We start from the raw sequence: 18011 nt of genomic DNA on the forward strand, positions 1-18011 counted from the left end.
CCGCCGCCTCATCATCGTTCGTCGCCGCCCGGAGCCCACGCCGCCTCGCCGAACCTCCCCACTAGCCTGCCTCCCGCTCTGCCGCATCGTCCTCGTCGACCACCCCGACCCCCACTGCCCCGTCCCTACTCCCCGCTATGAGGACGCACCCCTCTCCTCCTCCTGTCTCCCTCGCGCACGCCGCTCAGGGCCGCGCCCCGCGCGACGCCCCTATCCCTGCATCGCCGCGCTCACCGCAGTCATGCCGAGCCCTGGCCGCGCGCCGCCCCGCCCGGCCGTGCCTGTCGTCCCGCGCCGTGCCACCGCCCTGCTACCCCCGCGCACGCATGGCCGAGTCCCGCTTGCGCTGCTCGCCCCGCTCCCCTCCCCTTTGCTGCTTGCCGCTGCTGCCGTCCCGCCTCTACTACTGCCGCCGTCTGCCACTCGCCTCGCTCCTGCGCCGCTGCTCGCAGCCCCGCCTCCTCTGCTGCTGCCGCGCGCCTCGCCTCCGCCCTCTCCTCCTCCCGCGGCCGCGCCACCGCGCCCGCTCGCGCGCCACTGGCCGCGCCGGCGCCACCCCCTCGCCTCCACCCGTCGTGGTCCCGGCTGACCGCATCGGCTTGCCCCGCCGTCGGTGCCCCGGCGGCCTCGTCCCGCCCAGCGGGCGAGTACCCGCTCGGGTGCGCCCGCGCCCAGGCACCCGCACCCGTGTGCCCGCCCTGCTAAGGCCCCCAGGGCCAATGACAAGTGGGGCCCAGCCCCTGGAACTTTTTTAAAAAAAATGAATATAAAAATAAATAAATAATAATTAAATTAATTAATTAATTAATTAAGTTAATTAATCCTATTTAATTAATCTAATTAACTAGTTAGTTCAATTAAACAGTAATTAGATTAGTTAAACCCTAATTAGACTAAACAGTCAATGACGAACGGGACCCACACGTCAGTTGACCAGTCAATGCCTCTGTTGACTGCTGACGTCAGCGTGCACTGTTCTGGATAATGTTGGATTAAAATAATTAAATAAATGCTAAAAAGTGATTTAAATCTTTTAAAATCAATATAAAATAAACCGTAGCTCGGATGGAAAAACTTTGTACATGAAAGTTGCTCGGAACGACGAGACGAATCCGGATACACATCCCGTTCATTCGCCACGCATCCCTAGAATACCAAACACGCAACTTTCCCCCTCCGGTTCATCTGTCCGAAAACGCGAAACACCGGGGATACTTTCCCGGATGTTTCCCCCCTTCGTCGGTATCACTTCCTACCGCGTTAGGGCATACCTAGCACCGCGTATTGCCTCGTTATGTTTTGTGATGCTTTGTTTGCTCCGTATTTACTGTTTCTTCTCCCCTCTTCTTCCCCGGTAGACCTCGAGACCGGCGCTGATGCCACCGAGTACGGCTACATCGACGACGAACCCTTCTCTTGCCAGAGCCACCAGGCAAGCCCCCCCCCTTGATCACCAGATATCGCCTATTCCTTCTCTCTACTGCTTGCATTAGAGTAGTGTAGCATGTTACTGCTTTCGGTTAATCATATTCTGCTGCATAGCCTGTCATTGTTGCTACAGTTGTTACCCTTACCTGCAATCCTAAATGCTTAGTATAGGATGCTAGTATTCCATCAGTGGCCCTACATTCTTGTCCGTCTGCCATGCTATACTACTGGCCCGTGATCACTCGGGAGGTGATCACGGGCATATGCTATATACTTTATACTGTTACATTGCTTATGATACTGTTCGGAGATGGGGGCTGAAGGGGCAGGTGGCTCCATCCCGGTAGAGGTGGGCCTGGGTTCCTGACGGCCCCCGACTGTTACTTTGTGGTGGAGCGACAGGGCAGGTTGAGACCACCTAGGAGAGAGGTGGGCCTGGCCCTGGTCGGCATTCACGGATACTTCAATTAACACGCTTAACGAGTTCTTGGTATTTGATCTGAGTCTGGCCACTGGCCTATACGCACTAACCAACTACGCGGGAACAGTTATGGGCACTCGACGTCGTGGTATCAGCCGAAGCCTTCGTGACGTCAGCGACTGAGCGGCGCGCGCCGCATTGCACCGTAAGCTCGCGCTTGTATTAAGGGGGCTAGGTCTGCTTCCGGCCGCGTTCGCAACGTGCAGGTGTGTAATGGGAGATGGGCCCAGACCCCTGCGCCATAGGATTTAGACCGGCGTGCTGACCTCTCTGTTGTGCCTAGTAGGGCTGCGACGTGTTGATTTTCCACGGCCGGGCATGACCCAGAAAAGTGTGTCCGGCCAAATGGGATCGAGCGTGTTGGGTTATGTGGTGCACCCCTGCAGGGAAGTTTATCTATTCGAATAGCCGTGATCTTCGGTAACAGGACGACTTGGAGTTGTACCTTTACCTTATGACAACTAGAACCGGATACTTAATAAAACACACCCTTCCAAGTGCCAGATATAACCCGGTGATCGCTCTATAACAGGGCGACGAGGAGGGGATCGCCGGGTAGGTTTATGTTATGCGATGCTACTTGGTGAACTTACCATCTACTCTCTTCTACATGCTGCAAGATGGAGGTGGCCGGAAGCATAGTCTTCGACAGGATTAGCTATCCCCCTCTTATTCTGGCATTCTGCAGTTCAGTCCACCGATATGGCCCTTTACACATATACCCATGCATATGTAGTGTAGCTCCTTGCTTGCGAGTACTTTGGATGAGTAGTCAACGACGACTCCTACTACACCGGAGGTGCCTACTACTACGTGTAGGCCGCTGACGACGACCAGGAGTGGTTTAGGAGGATCCCAGGCAGGAGGCATGCGCCTCTTTCGATCTGTATCCCAATTTGTGCTAGCCTTCTTAAGGCAAACTTGTTTAACTTATGTCTGTACTCAGATATTGTTGCTTCTGCTGACTCGTCTATGATCGAGCATTTGTATTCGAGCCTTCGAGGCCCCTAGCTTGTATTATGATGCTTGTATGACTTATTTCACTTTTAGAGTTGTGTTGTGAGATCTTCCCGTGATTCCCTGATCTTGATCGTACATGTTTGCGTGTATGATTAGTGTACGATTGAATCGGGGGCGTCACAAGTTGGTATCAGAGCCGACTGCCTGTAGGAATCCCCCTTCCACACTCCTTGGCCGAAGTCGAGTCTAGACATTGCAAAACTTTTACTAACATGGTTGTGTGTCTTACGGGCCCATGTCGCCATTTGGGTGGTATTAGGATCTTTTATTCCTCATCTATACTCTGGGACTCTGATCTCTCGCCTATTCGGGTTAAATGATTTTGCTAAAATCTAACTTTAGGTTCTCGAAAATACTTCCTCCCGGAGAGCCCCTTCAGGCCAGATGATCGCCTGTTGCACCAGAAGATTCCGATGATACCCTCTGATGTTCTCTCGAGACTTTGTGTCCTTCGTTTTTGCAAACTCGTACCACCAATATATCCCTATGGATAGCTACTTATACTTGCCATCCATACCTTCATTCTCGATTACTCTTGTTAGTACAAGATACCCCGAACTACCCGCTATTCCGAGAATCCTTTGTGCTTGCTGCCTTGCAGCTCTTTTCTGCACGATTACACCTACGAATAATTCCTCACAACTTATCGAGGATTCGTTCATCCCCAGTTGATCATGTGTTTCACAAAAGTCTTCGAAATACCATTCGATTTTCGGAAAATCCTGAGCAGCATATTGCTCTTGAAATTCTTGCTTGCTTGCACTATGCTTAATCCCATAAGTCTCGTAATCTTATTGGCATCCCTTGTCATTATCGTTATGAATCTGTTGATTCAATATGTTGCGGATGCTCGCAATCCTCCATCAGATCCTAGAAGTCATCCTTCCGGCTCAGGCGTCATTTTAAACATGAGTTGGATCTCGACCAATCAATTGTCGTCGATTGTACCCCTAAACTTACTCAACTTATCCATCCTTAATCACAACGTTTGCTTCTAATCCCTTGATTTGGAAAATTATAATTCCTTTACATTTGAGCTTTGAATTAGTCAGTTGTTTTTATAATCTGATCCCCTTGCATTCTTTCTTCCTCTGATTGGGTATCGATACTCACATCAGCTCCATTGTGGATCGCCATATCCACTGTTGGATTATTATCCGACAGTGTCCTTCATAATTAATCACCTTGTGAGTTCTTTCTCCGATACATAACGCCTTTGGTAAATTGTATCCTCTCCTTTTGCCAACCATGCTCTGCTTTCGAGCTGGTGATATTTACTCTTGAAGCTTGTGGTATATGTTCCTAAGAAACCCCGATGGGTTGAACCAATGCCTTCCCTAATTTGTGCAAACCCGAAAGATTTCACAGGTCATACTTATCTGGTATTGCACCAGGTAAAACATTCAACAACTAATGCCATTTCGAAAAGAAACGAGAAGTGAGTGAAAGGTTATGCATTGTGGAAGTGGGAGTCGACCTTGAACTTTGTGTTCATGCCCATGGACACGATGTAGAACTTATCATGGAAGCTGCTCGTAAAAATAATTACCCCCTTGTAGAAGTTCATCTTGTATCCGTGGTTCGATCATTTATGATTGTGGTTCCGACCATAAATTCTTCCTTTGATTCCATTTCTCAGACAAGTTAAAGCGCTTGTCTTCTATATATCAATACACCCCACTTCAACCTTTCATTCGATATGCCTTCGAGTATTATCCCCCTGGTATCTCGAGGATATCATGCCATTGCACTACATCTTATGAATTTGTGCTGGAGTAATACATTTCCCTATCAGAGTCACTCACCGAGTTATGGGTTGTCGTCAACCGAGAACATCGATAAGTGAATTGATTCCGCGCTCCGACCTTCGATACGATAACTCTAAGTAATTTTCGTTGCTTATGAGTTTAATAATCCTTCAAATCATTCCTAGCCTGATTGGCTATATCCTTATTGTGCTAAATTTTAACTGTGCTACCTTGTCCTTCCCGGAGCACAATTTTCGATGATGAGCTAAGCTTACGTCGGTCTTCCTCTTCATATCATTTTGCCTTGAACCGCAAGTTTGGTTTCGAGTTTGTGTCGTATCCGTGGTTCCAATAACCTTTCGCTTCATCATTCCTTTGACTTGTTGTCATCGCCGATCGATTACATCTTCAGGTGATCTCTCGACAAATATGTCGTGATCATCATCAACATTTTGAGCTCTTCTAGAATATCAATCAAATTCATGATGAGAAATACCATCCTTGCCCCTCTATGATTTGTGTTATCATCGGCAACATTCTTGCCTTCCCCCCCAACACAAACTTGTTCATTTTTCGTGTTGTACCTTGATTTCCTTGCTATCTAGCTTAGGTTATGTTCTACCTTGTAGTATTACTGTCTTCTATATCAAGAATGTTGTGAGGATTGCTCCACCTCTTAAGAATTCTTGGTATAGTGATGCTTCTTGCCATCACCATTCTTTTCTTGGTCCTCTTGTTGTTTCTAACTGGAATACCAACAAGTGAACGCTGTTGTTTGGATTCTGCCCTTCTAGTAACCCTCTTGCTTTGAAGTTAATGGTCGGTCGTTCATTCTTAGACAATTGATTATTGAATCACCATTCCGACGTTGGTCGTGCAACCCAGCCCACATTCGGGTGCACCTTTCAACCGATGTTTAATTGTGTATGTTTTCCTCGAGCAAACATCATTATACCATTTGATCAGACAAATGTTATCTCCTTGTTCACATAATTGTGGAAATCCATCTTTTGATAATCTCGATGAATTGCCGCTGATTCCATCAGCCACCTCCTCATCCTCTCGTTGGTTTACTGATGAACTCTTGTTTCGGAACTCGCTTCCATAGTTCATTTCTGGAGAATTTTACAATGTCATCTCGTCAATTTGTATTACACCTTTTCCTCTCAGGCATCCTGAGTCTGAGGTATTTTGACACCAATCAGATCTGAATCTCGGTCAGATATGATGGTTGGAACATTTTCCAAGAGTCACAACATTGGTCTTTATATGACCCGGTAAGGTGATGTCATGCCTAGCACACCTGGCCGGAGGACCTATTTTTATAGTTTCCATCTTAGCAAGGTTAACCATTCTTCCATGAGGAAATTGTGAGACTTATTCTATAAGTTGTTCCCGATGAATCCTTTGTATATCCAAGTCTGACCTTTGCTTGAAGACCATGTCAATGCTATCTCAAAGCATGTCTGTGGTACTCCGATTTTCAACAAGAACATTTGAAGCCCAATGCTAAATGTTTCTTGCTCAATTATCCAAACACCGCTGTATGGGTAATGTCATGAAGTTTCTCTCCCCTTACCTAAATGGTTTTCTACATTATATCTTGTCACAGATATCATGCTCTACTTGTCCTTGGGAAGGATATACCCCTGAATTATGTGTTTAAACACATTTTTCTTTCCATTGTTCTGATTAAATCTGATAGACACTTTTCCCTTTCCATTGGTTTGTTTAAACCCTTTCTATGATCTATATGATATAAGCAGTAACAATTCCCTGCTTGTGCAAACACCACGGTGTACAATTCTGTCAGCAAGACCCTGTTACTATTGTTGATGACATTCCGGTAGCCACCGATGGACGAGAACTTTGCCTATTGGTCCGCCTCGTTCAACGAGCAGGATAATGGTTCTCTTCGTCCCTCGCCCTTCGTACCGATGTTGTTGCCAACATAACTGACAGGCTATCCTCTGAATGCCTTGCTTACATGATCGTGTAAGACATCATCGCCTTCCTACTTTTAACCCACATGGTGGGCCCATAACCCACAGATCCATAGGATCGACACCTGACTCTCCTGTACACCCTGTTGTCAAAGTTATTCCTTAAGCTTGACTTCGTATGTAATTCACGGGCCACATGCCTAGTAATCTATTCTGGTATCAGACGCAATACTTACTCTCGCCGCTCTGAACCCCTTTCTCACTCTGGTTCAGACTTCGAGCAACTATCTATCCGCTGGGAACCTCTTATTGTACCTTCGTACCTTACTCTCGATGTATTTTATATGTTCAACTCGAGAGATAATCTTATGCTCATTCATGGGTTAACCCCAGATTGTTTTCCCTCATAAGCATTCTGTCGTAGCCGAGCTGCCCCTTACCTATTCGTAAGTACGTTGGAGTTCCCGAAGAAAAGGACGACTTCACCATGATGACCTGAAGCAGAGAAATGAGGACGTCAATGTAAGGGATCGACCTCTTCGAGAAGAGCAACCAAGGCCGAGAAGATCCGTTAGAATTTCGTACCTAGACCTTTCCCCCCTTCTCTACCTCTTAAATCTCGGGACGATATTTCTTGTAGTGGAGGAGAATTGTGACGCCCGGATAATTAAGCTACAGTGATCCCCCGCTAATGATGCCGCGTCACCTCGGTTACTGTTGATAAACTCTAGATAATTCAAAACCGAAACAAATTCAAAATTTAATTAAAGGAAAACAATAAAAGTTTTCAAACATTAAAATAAAAATGTTCGGTTGTACTAAATGTTACATAGATAATTATGGTGTAGAAGACACAGTTTTATAAAATGCATAAATATTTTAAATTGAATTAAAACAGAAGAGAAAATAAATAAATAAATAGAGAAAATACAAAAGAGAAAAACAAAAAAAAGGAAAAGAACCCCCCCCCCCTCGGCTCCGGCCCAGCAGGCCACCGGCCCAACTGGGCCATGAACCACCAGGTCGGCCCACCCCCGCACCCCATAAACCTCCCCCACTCCCCACTCGCCCCACCGACACCCCCACTCCTCCCCTCGAAATATCTCCCCCCCCCCTCTCTCCCGATTGGATCGGGATCGAGAGGAGGAGGCCGCCGACGCTGCCGTACGCCGCTGCCTCGTCATCCTTTGCCGCCGCCCAGAGCCCACGCCGCCTCGCCGGACCTCCCCACTGGCCTGCCTCCTGCTCCGCCGCGTCGTCCTCGTCGACCACCCCGACCCCCAATAACCCGTCCCTACTCCCCGCTGTGAGCACGCGCCCCTCTCCTCCTCCTGTCTCCCTCGCGCACGCCGCTCGGGGCCGCGCCGCGCCCCTGTCCCTGCATCGCCGCGCTCACCGCGGTCATGCCGCGCCCTGGCCGCGCGCCGCCCCGCCCGGCCGTGCCCGTTGTCCCGCGCCGTGCCACCGCCCTGCTACCCCCGCGCACGCACGGTCGACTCCCGCTTGCGCTGCTCGCCCCGCTCCCCTCCCCTTTGCTGCTCGCCGCTGCTGCCGTCCCGCCTCTACTGCTGCCGCCGTCTGCCACTCGCCTCGCTGCTCGCCGCCCCGCCTCCTCTGCTGCCGCCGCGCGCCTCGCCTCCGCCCTCTCCTCCTCCCGCGGCCGCGCCACCGCGCCTGCTCGCGCGCCACTGGTCGCGCCGGCGCCACCCCTCGCCACCACCCGCCGTGGTCCCGGCTGACCGCGCCGGCTTGGCCCGGCGGCCTCGTCCCGCCCAGCGGGCGAGTACCCGCTCGGGTGCGCCCGCGCCCAGGCACCCGCACCCGTGTGCCCGCCCCGCTAAGGCCCCCAGGGCCAATGACAAGTGGGGCCGAGACCCTGGAACGTTTTTTTAAAATGAATATAAAAAAATAAAAAATAATAATTAAATTAATTAATTAATTAACTAAGTTAATTAATCTAATTAACTAGTTAGTTTAACTAAACAGTAATTAGATTAGTTAAACCCTAATTAGACTAAATAGTCAATGACGAACGGGACCCACACGTCAGTTGACCAGTCAATGCCTCTGTTGACTGCTGACGTCAGCGTGCACTGTTCTAGATAATGTTGGATTAAAATAATTAAATAAATGCTAAAAAGTGATTTAAATCTTTTAAAATCAATATAAAATAAACCGTAGCTCGGATGGAAAAACTTTGTACATGAAAGTTGCTCAGAACGACGAGACGAATCCGGATACGCACCCCGTTCGTCCGCCACACATCCCTAGCATAGCAAACACGCAACTTTCCCCCTCCGGTTCATCTGTCCGAAAACGCGAAACACCGGGGATACTTTCCCGGATGTTTCCCCCCTTCGTCGGTATCACTTCCTACCGCGTTAGGGCATACCTAGCACCGTGTATTGCCTCGTTATGTTTTGTGATGCTTTGTTTGCTCCGTATTTACTGTTTCTTCTCCCCTCTTCTTCCCCGGTAGACCCCGAGACCGGCGCTGATGCCACCGAGTACGGCTACATCGACGACGAACCCTTCTCCTGCCAGAGCCACCAGGCAAGCCTCCCCCCTGGATCACCAGATATTGCCTATTCCTTCTCTCTACTGCTTGCATTAGAGTAGTGTAGCATGTTACTGCTTTCGGTTAATCCTATTCTGCTGCATAGCCTGTCATTGTTGCTACAGTTGTTACCCTTACCTGCAATCCTAAATGCTTAGTATAGGATGCTAGTATTCCATCAGTGGCCCTACATTCTTGTCCGTCTGCCATGCTATACTACTGGGTCGTGATCACTCGGGAGGTGATCACGGGCATATGCTATATACTTTATACTGTTACATTGCTTATGATACTGTTCGGAGATGGGGGCTGAAGGGGCAGGTGGCTCCATCCCGGTAGAGGTGGGCCTGGGTTCCCGACGGCCCCCGACTGTTACTTTGTGGCGGAGCGACAGGGCAGGTTGAGACCACCTAGGAGCGAGGTGGGCCTGGCCCTGGTCGGCGTTCACGGATACTTCAATTAACACGCTTAACGAGTTCTTGGTATTTAATCTGAGTCTGGCCACTGGCCTATACGCACTAACCAACTACGCGGGAACAGTTATGGGCACTCGACGTCATGGTATCAGCCGAAGCCTTCGTGACGTCAGCGACTGAGCGGCGCACACCGCATTGGACCGTAAGCTCGCGCTTGTATTAAGGGGGCTAGGTCTGCTTCCGGCCGCGTTCGCAACGTGCAGGTGTGCAATGGGCGATGGGCCCAGACCCCTGCGCCATAGGATTTAGACCGGCGTGCTGACCTCTCTGTTGTGCCTAGGCAGGGCTGCGACGTGTTGATCTTCCGCGGCCGGGCATGACCCAGAAAAGTGTGTCCGGCCAAATGGGATCGAGCGTGTTGGGTTATGTGGTGCACCCCTGCAGGGAAGTTTATCTATTCGAATAGTCGTGATGTTCGGTAACAGGACGACTTGGAGTTGTACCTTGACCTTATGACAACTAGAACCGGATACTTAATAAACCACACCCTTCCAGGTGCCAGATATAACCCGGTGATCGCTCTCTAACACGTCGACGAGGAGGGATCGCCGGGTAGGTTTATGCTATGCGATGCTACTTGGTGAACTTACCATCTACTCTCTTCTACATGCTGCAAGATGGAGGTGGCCTGAAGCGTAGTCTTCGACAGGATTGGCTATCCCCCTCTTATTCTGGCATTCTGCAGTTCAGTCCACCGATATGGCCCTTTACACATATACCCATGCATATGTAGTGTAGCTCCTTGCTTGCGAGTACTTTGGATGAGTACTCACGGTTGCTTTTCTCCCTCTTTTCCCCCTTTCCTTTCCTCTCGGTTGTCGCAACCAGATGCCGGAGCCCAGGAGCTTGACGCCACTGTCAACGACGACTCCTACTACACCGGAGGTGCCTACTACTACGTGTAGGCCGCTGACGACGACCAGGAGTGGTTTAGGAGGATCCCAGGCAGGAGGCATGCGCCTCTTTCGATCTGTATCCCAATTTGTGCTAGCCTTCTTCAAGCAAACTTGTTTAACTTATGTCTGTACTCAGATATTGTTGCTTCTGCTGACTCGTCTATGATCGAGCATTTGTATTAGAGCCTTCGAGGCCCCTAGCTTGTATTATGATGCTTGTATGACTTATTTCACTTTTAGAGTTGTGTTGTGAGATCTTCCCGTGATTCCCTGATCTTGATCGTACATGTTTGCGTGTATGATTAGTGTACGATTGAATCGGGGGCGTCACACACATGGAAAAAAATGGGCCCGTTTGGCGGATGCGAAGGAGAGACGTGCGCCCGAGGGTCCCCTCCGCCCATACTGAAACCACCCCCTTCCACACCAAGTACCTGAGTGGTTTCACGGAATGCACCCAACTTTTGCCAGCGCGTGAGGGGCCCCACCCGGGCAGCCCATGCCAAAAATGAACGAAATCCAACAACGAACGCAAGTTGCGTCACGTCCGGGCAGTATTTTAGGGGTTTTCGGCCCGGAAAATCGTAGAAATTACATAGAGCCTCGAAACGCAACAATTTTTTGCGTCCGTGCCCTGCATGGTCACTGTATCACGTGGAAAAACAATGGGCCCATTTGGCGGATGTGAAGGAGAGACGTGCGCCCGAGGGTCCCCTCCGCCCATACCGAAACCACCCCCTTCCACACCAAGTACCTGAGCGGTTTCACGGAATGCACCCAACTTTTCACAGCGCGTGTGGGGCCCCACCTGGGCACCCCACGCCACAAATGAACGAAATCCGACAACGAAGGCACGTTGCGACACGTCCGGGCAGTATTTTAGGGGTTTTCGGCCCGGAAAATCATAGAAATTACATAGAGCCTCGAAACGCGACACATTTTTGCGTGCGTGCCCTACATGGTCACTTTAGCACGTGAAAAAAATGGGCCCGTTTGACGGATGCGAAGGAGAGACGTGCGCCCGATGGTCCCCTCCGCCCATGCCAAAACCACCCCCTTCCACACCAAGTACCTGAACGGTTTCACAAAATGCACCCAACTTTTGCCAGTGCGTGTGGGGCCCCACCCGGGCACCACACGCCAAAAATGAACGAAATCAGACAACGAACGCACGTTGCGTCACGTCCGGGCAGTATTATAGGGGTTTTCGGCCCGGAAAATCGTAGAAATTACATAGAGCCTCGAAACGCGACAAATTTTTGCGTGCGTGCCCTGCATGGTCACTGTAGCACGTGGAAAAAAAATGGGCCCATTTGGCGGATGCGAAGGAGAGGCGTGCGCCCGAGGGTCCCCTCCGCCCATACCGAAACCACCCCCTTCGACACCAAGTACCTGAGCGGTTTCACGGAATGCACCCAACTTTTGCTAGCGCGTGTGGGGCCCCACCCGGGCACCCCACGCCAAAAATGAATGAAATCCGACAACGAACGCACGTTGCGTCACGTCCGGGGAATATTTTAGGGGTTTTCGGCCTGGAAAATCGTAGAAATTACATAGAGCCTCGAAACGCGACAAATTTTTGCGTGCGTGCCCTGCATGGTCACTGTAGCACATGGAAAAAAATGGGCCCGTTTGGCGGATGCGAAGGAGAGACGTGCGCTCGAGGGTCCCCTCCGCCCATACCGAAACCACCCCCTTCCACACCATGTACCTGAGCGGTTTCACGGAATGCACCCAACGTTTGCCAGCGCGTGTGGGGTCCCACCCGAGCACCCCACACCAAAAATGAACGAAATCTGACAACAAACGCACGTTGTGTCACGTCCGGGGAGTATTTTAGGGGTTTTTGGCCCGGAAAATCGTAGAAATTACATAGAGCCTCGAAACGCGACAAATTTTTGCGTGCGTGCCCTGCATGGTCACTGTAGCATGTGGAAAAAAATGGGCCTGTTTGGCGGATGCGAAGGAGAGACGTGGGCCCGAGGGTCCCCTGCGCCCATACCGAAACCACCCCCTTCCACACCAAGTACCTGAGCGATTTCACGGAATGCACCCAACCTTTGCTAGCGCACCCCACCTGGGCACCCCACGCCAAAAATGAACGAAATCCGACAACGAACACACGTTGCGTCACGTCCGGGCAGTATTTTAGGGGTTTTCGGCCTGGAAAATCGTAGAAATTACATAGAGCGTCGAAACGCGACAAACTTTTGCGTGCGTGCCCTGCATGGTCACTGTAGCACGTGGAAAAAAATGGGCCTGTTTGGCGGATCCGAAGGAGAGACGTGCCCCCGAGGGTCCCCTGCGCCCATACCGAAACCACCCCCTTCCACACCAAGTACCTGAGCGATTTCACAGAATGCACCCAACCTTTGCTAGCGCGCCCCACCTGGGCACCCCATGCCGAAAATGAACGAAATCCGACAACGAACACACGTTGCGTCACGTCCGGGGAGTATTTTAGGGGTTTTCGGCCCGGAAAATCGTAGAAATTACATAGAGCGTCGAAACGCGACAAAATTTTTGCGTGCGTGCCCTGCATGGTCATTGTAGCATGTGGAAAAAAAGGGCCCGTTTGGCGGATGCGAAGGAGAGACGTGCGCCCGAGGGTCCCCTCCGCCCATACCGAAACCACCCCCTTCCACACCAAGTACCTGAGCGGTTTCGCGGAATACACCCAACTTTTGCCAGCGCGTGTGGGACCCCACCCGGGCACCCCGCGCCAAAAATGAACGAAATCCGAGAACGAACGCACGTTGCGTCACGTCCGGGCAGTATTTTCGGGGTTTTCGGCTCGGAAAATCGTAGAAATCACATAGAAGCTCGAAACGCGACAAATTTTTGCATGCGTTCCCTGCATGGTCACTGTAGCACGTGGAAAAAAATGGGCCCGTTTGGCGGATGCGAAGGAGAGACGTGCGCCCGAGGGTCCCTTCGCTCATACCGAAACCACCCCCTTCCACACCAAATACCTGAGCGGTTTCACTGAATGCACCCAACTTTTGCCAGCGCATGTGGGGGCCCACCCGGGCACCCCACGCCAAAAATGAACGAAATCCGACAACGAACGCACGTTGCGTCACGTCCGGGCAGTATTTTTAGGGTTTTCGGCCCGGAAAATCGTAGAAATTACATAGAGCCTCGAAACTCGACAAATTTTTGCGTGCATGCCCTGCATGGTCACTGTAGCACGTGGAAAAAAATGGGCCCGTTTGGCGGATGCGAAGGAGAGATGCACTGACTGTATAGAGTTAATTACAGATAGACGCTTATTAAAATTGAATTAGAAAATCTCTACCGGTGTAGGACTAAAGCACGACCGACGGTTATATCACGCCGGGTGGGTATTGATTGCAAACTGATCACCGCGGGCCCGACGCTGTAAATATCTCCACAAGCCGTCGCTATCGGAGGGAATATTCCCGACAATCTCAGACGTCGGTGCCCAATCACGTCGTCCGTGCCCTTTCCACCTCATACGTGTTGACGACGCGCCCGATCTGATCCCGCCCGCCATCACCCCCAGCGCCTGCTGTCAGCGCCCGTCGTCACCCCACACTGGTCGCCGTCAACGCCCGCCGTCACCCGCATTGGTCGCCGTCAGCGCCCGCCGTCGCCCGAACTGGTCGCCGTCAGCGCCCGTCGTCACGCGCACTGGTCGCCGTCAGCGCACGCCGTCACCCGCACTGCTCGCCGTCCGCGCCCGCCGCTGCCCACACTGGTCGCCATCGGATAGGTATATCTTTGAATATGTTTCATTGTAATATAACATCTCAGCTGCATGCAACGTCACATAGATATTATTATATGAAGTATGGACATCGATGGCGTGATTGCATGTTCCGTAGAAAAGTGGGTTAGTCTTGTTAATAAGTTGACACCAAGTCAGCAATTCAGATTTTACGAAACGAAGATGGAGGGCATGTTATGAATACCTTCGATGAAGATGCGTGATAATTTGCTTGCGCTTATGATTCAAGGTTTCAACCCAAGTACTAAAAAATTCATGGTACAAGAGGCAGCCGAAAAGAAAGGGTTGATTTCACTGAGGCCTGATGATGTGTTCGCTATTTTTGGTTTGAAGAACAAAGGAGTGGATGTTTCTAGTTTTTTGAGTATGGACCAAGGGAAAGCAGTAAAGAAAATTCCAGTTAGTTTTGTTAACAAAAAGACTGGTAAAATCTTGATTGATGATCTCATTCAGAAGATTGTGAGAAATAAAAATGCGGACGATGAATTTGTTCGGATGGCGTTTCTCGTCCTGTTAGGGACTATAATTGCACCGGTGTCTGATGAGTACATACCAAAGAATTATTATGCGCTAGTGCAATATGTCAGGTCGATAAAAAAGTTCAACTGGAACGCATTCACTTTGCGGTTTTGTTTGTCGGAGATTGGCATGGTCTTGCAGCCTGGCCGTGTTAGGGAATGGCCACGTGGCAACCTAGCACTTATGCAGATATGATATATTTCTTAAGTTGAACATTTGTATTATGTTATAATAGTGTAACATGTGATAAGTGATTATTATTTTGTTTTGCAGTATCTATATTGGGAGAAGGTGCAGCCAATCACCGGTCCGCGGTATGATCCGTTAGCGCTGTTGAGCCCCTTGATGAGGAACTGGACAGAAGAGGCAGCGGAGAAAAGGGACAAGTACGACTTCCAATATGGTCGTGGTGTTGGGATGGTAATACGTGCAATTTATTTATTTTCATTTAAAGTCTGCAATTAATTATTAATTAAATTTGAATGTATGATTCTTTATGTTGTAGATCGATGACACCATTACTGAAGAGTACCGACTAAACAAAATTAGAGTGGAACAAGCTGAAAAGAACAAGAAATCCAGTACGAAAAAGTCTAACATTACAGGAAGGAGAAAAGGTGTGAGTACATCTGAGGCTTCCGCTAGTCAGAACCCTATTATGGATCAGATTATGACTGAGCTGAAGCATATTCGTAAGGACATGCTTCGTTTTCCAGAGTTATGCGCACAGGTACAAGTTTCGTCTTTTTGCCGTTCACTTTGTTTTTGATGTGTCACCTAACTAACTACAACTTATTTGTAATCACAGAGGATGATAGAGAAATTGAACAAAAGCGGTGTCTTCTACAAAGCCGATGATAGTGAAAAAGAAGAAGAGAATGAGTATGGTGATAATAGTGAATCTAGAAACTATGGTGGAGACCCTCGTAAAGAATTTGTAAATCAACGTGATATGGACAATTTGAAAACACCAGCAAAAAAGAATGTGCAAGAGGATGATGAAGATGATCTTAACGATTCTGAAGAAAAGAGACTTTGTTATTGCACACCTGACTATTTGGATAGTTTCAAGGGTGATAAAGATGATCCTATCGAAGTTCCTGAGGTATCGGATGAGAAATCCGTTACATCTTTAGGAACAGACGAAATCGCATCACATGGATCAGTTGGTTCTATTGAACAAGATGAGGTACCGGAGGAGGTTGTTGGGAAGCGAAAGCGCGAGGTATCAAACCTTGTGAAGTCTCCTTATGTGCCTATTATACCGACTAAGCGTGCAAAACATTCTGCAAAAGCAAGTGAGTTTCATTAATTTTCAGACTGTTCTAATTGACTTTGCGCTGAACTTACTACTTATCATTTATTTAGTAACATATTAGAGTTATGTGCTGTAGAAATATTCGAGAAAGAAGTATTTCAAAATTCTAGTGATAAATACGATGTGGTGAAAGCGTCTGTTAAGTTTGTCCGTGCTTATGAGCATTCAGAAAAACATAGAAAGAAGGAAATATTCAATGATGGCATGCGCGAAGGTCTTAGTGCAGAGAGGGCTTGTTGCATTCTTAACCATCAATGGATAACCGGTGATGTAAGTTATTGTTGTGTTTTATATTACCGTTCACTGCAAATTGGAATTGTTATACATCTTTTAAATTATTTTCGGGTTATCAATGCTTATTCGTCGTATCTTTTGGGAGATGTTGGTGATGATCGTCATATAATGCCGACCTGGCTGGTCAATTGGTTACTAGAATTTAGACTAGTCACCGAGCCAGGAAAAAATGAGAACGAAGTTATGGCGAAGAAGAATTGACCCGTGAATAGATGCACCGATGAGTATTTAAAAAAGATAAGGTAAGTTCGACTCGCTTAATGTATGCATTTACGGGTTTTGAATAATAAAACAATATGTGTTGATTACATAGTATATTTGTTATGATGCAGACTTATATTCCTCTTAATAAGGGAAATACCCACTGGGTTTCGGTCGTCATGCATCGTCCGAAGGAAGAGTTTCAGGTTCTTGATTCTTTGATGGGACGCGAACTTGACAGTGAAGTTAAAGACAAAGTTAGGGAGCTGGTACGGTTTAAATTTACATGGGCATATCGAAACTATCAGTTCGTAATTTAACTATCTTAAATCCTTTGCGTGCTATCATTCATATGAACAGAGAAAACAACTTGGATATGACATATGTGATGTGAATGCGAGCGGTGCTGTGAATTATCCGGATGTGTCTACCTGGCCTATTAAAACGTATAATATGACACAACAGGAAGATGGGTGCGTAAATACTTTCACATTATTTTAATATCTTGTCTGAAATGCGAACTTATCAATCGTTGTTTGTATGGACCAGAAATTCATGTGGATTATTTGTGCTTCGATGCTTTCAATATGGGGACGGTGACAAATGGAGAAGCCGTATTTTGCAGGTATGGTTTTATTTCAAATGCTTATATTTAATTGAATTCATTATGTGATACAATTCGCATTGGACTAATATGAAGTTGTAACAGGGGTCAATTGACAATTCGAGGGACATAATGATTGCGCGGCTTATTTTTTCAGAGAGAAATACGCTCAACGATGTGAAAGACAAAGTAACCCGGCTTGCAAAGAAGAAATAAATGCGGCAAAATTTATGTAACAGAAAATTTTGTACGCTCAAATGATGTTTTCATTTATTTTGACTAGGATATTTTGTGATGAAGAAGACACTACTTGTTTGAATATTTAAGTTGAGAATGACATTTGGATTATTATTTTGTCTTCATGTCGTTGTCTATAATTTTCAATTACTCATATTCATACTTCTCCCGTCGTCTACTTGTTTGAATAAAACAGATGTTAAAAAATGCTTCTGCCGTCTACTTGTGTGACTTAAACAGTCCATGTTTATATAATGTTAAAAAAAATGCCCGCCCGGTGAATATTTCTCCCGTCGTCTACTTGTTTGAATAAAATAGTTATTAAAAAACGCTTCTGCCGTCGTCTACTTGTGTGACTTACACGGTACATGGTTATGTAATGTTAAAAAAATGCCCGCCCGATGAATACCTTTGCACGTCGGCACGTCGGCAAACGGGCCAACAGGGCAGCCAAGACGGCCCAGTTACTATCGAGTTAATGGAGAAGTTCAACAGCAATGCCGACGTTCCGTATATAAGCCGGTCGACGCGTCATTCG

The 18011-nt window shown here is 48.3% G+C and overlaps 1 pseudogene; it reads left to right on the forward strand.

The window, feature by feature from the left end:
- Positions 1-137: 137 nt before the first annotated feature.
- Positions 138-17795, forward strand: LOC109778593 (uncharacterized; annotated as a pseudogene).
- The last annotated feature ends 216 nt before the right edge of the window (positions 17796-18011 follow it).

This window comes from Aegilops tauschii, chromosome 6 (assembly GCF_002575655.3).
Source record: "Aegilops tauschii subsp. strangulata cultivar AL8/78 chromosome 6, Aet v6.0, whole genome shotgun sequence".
In the NCBI taxonomy this organism is placed as follows: domain Eukaryota; kingdom Viridiplantae; phylum Streptophyta; class Magnoliopsida; order Poales; family Poaceae; genus Aegilops; species Aegilops tauschii.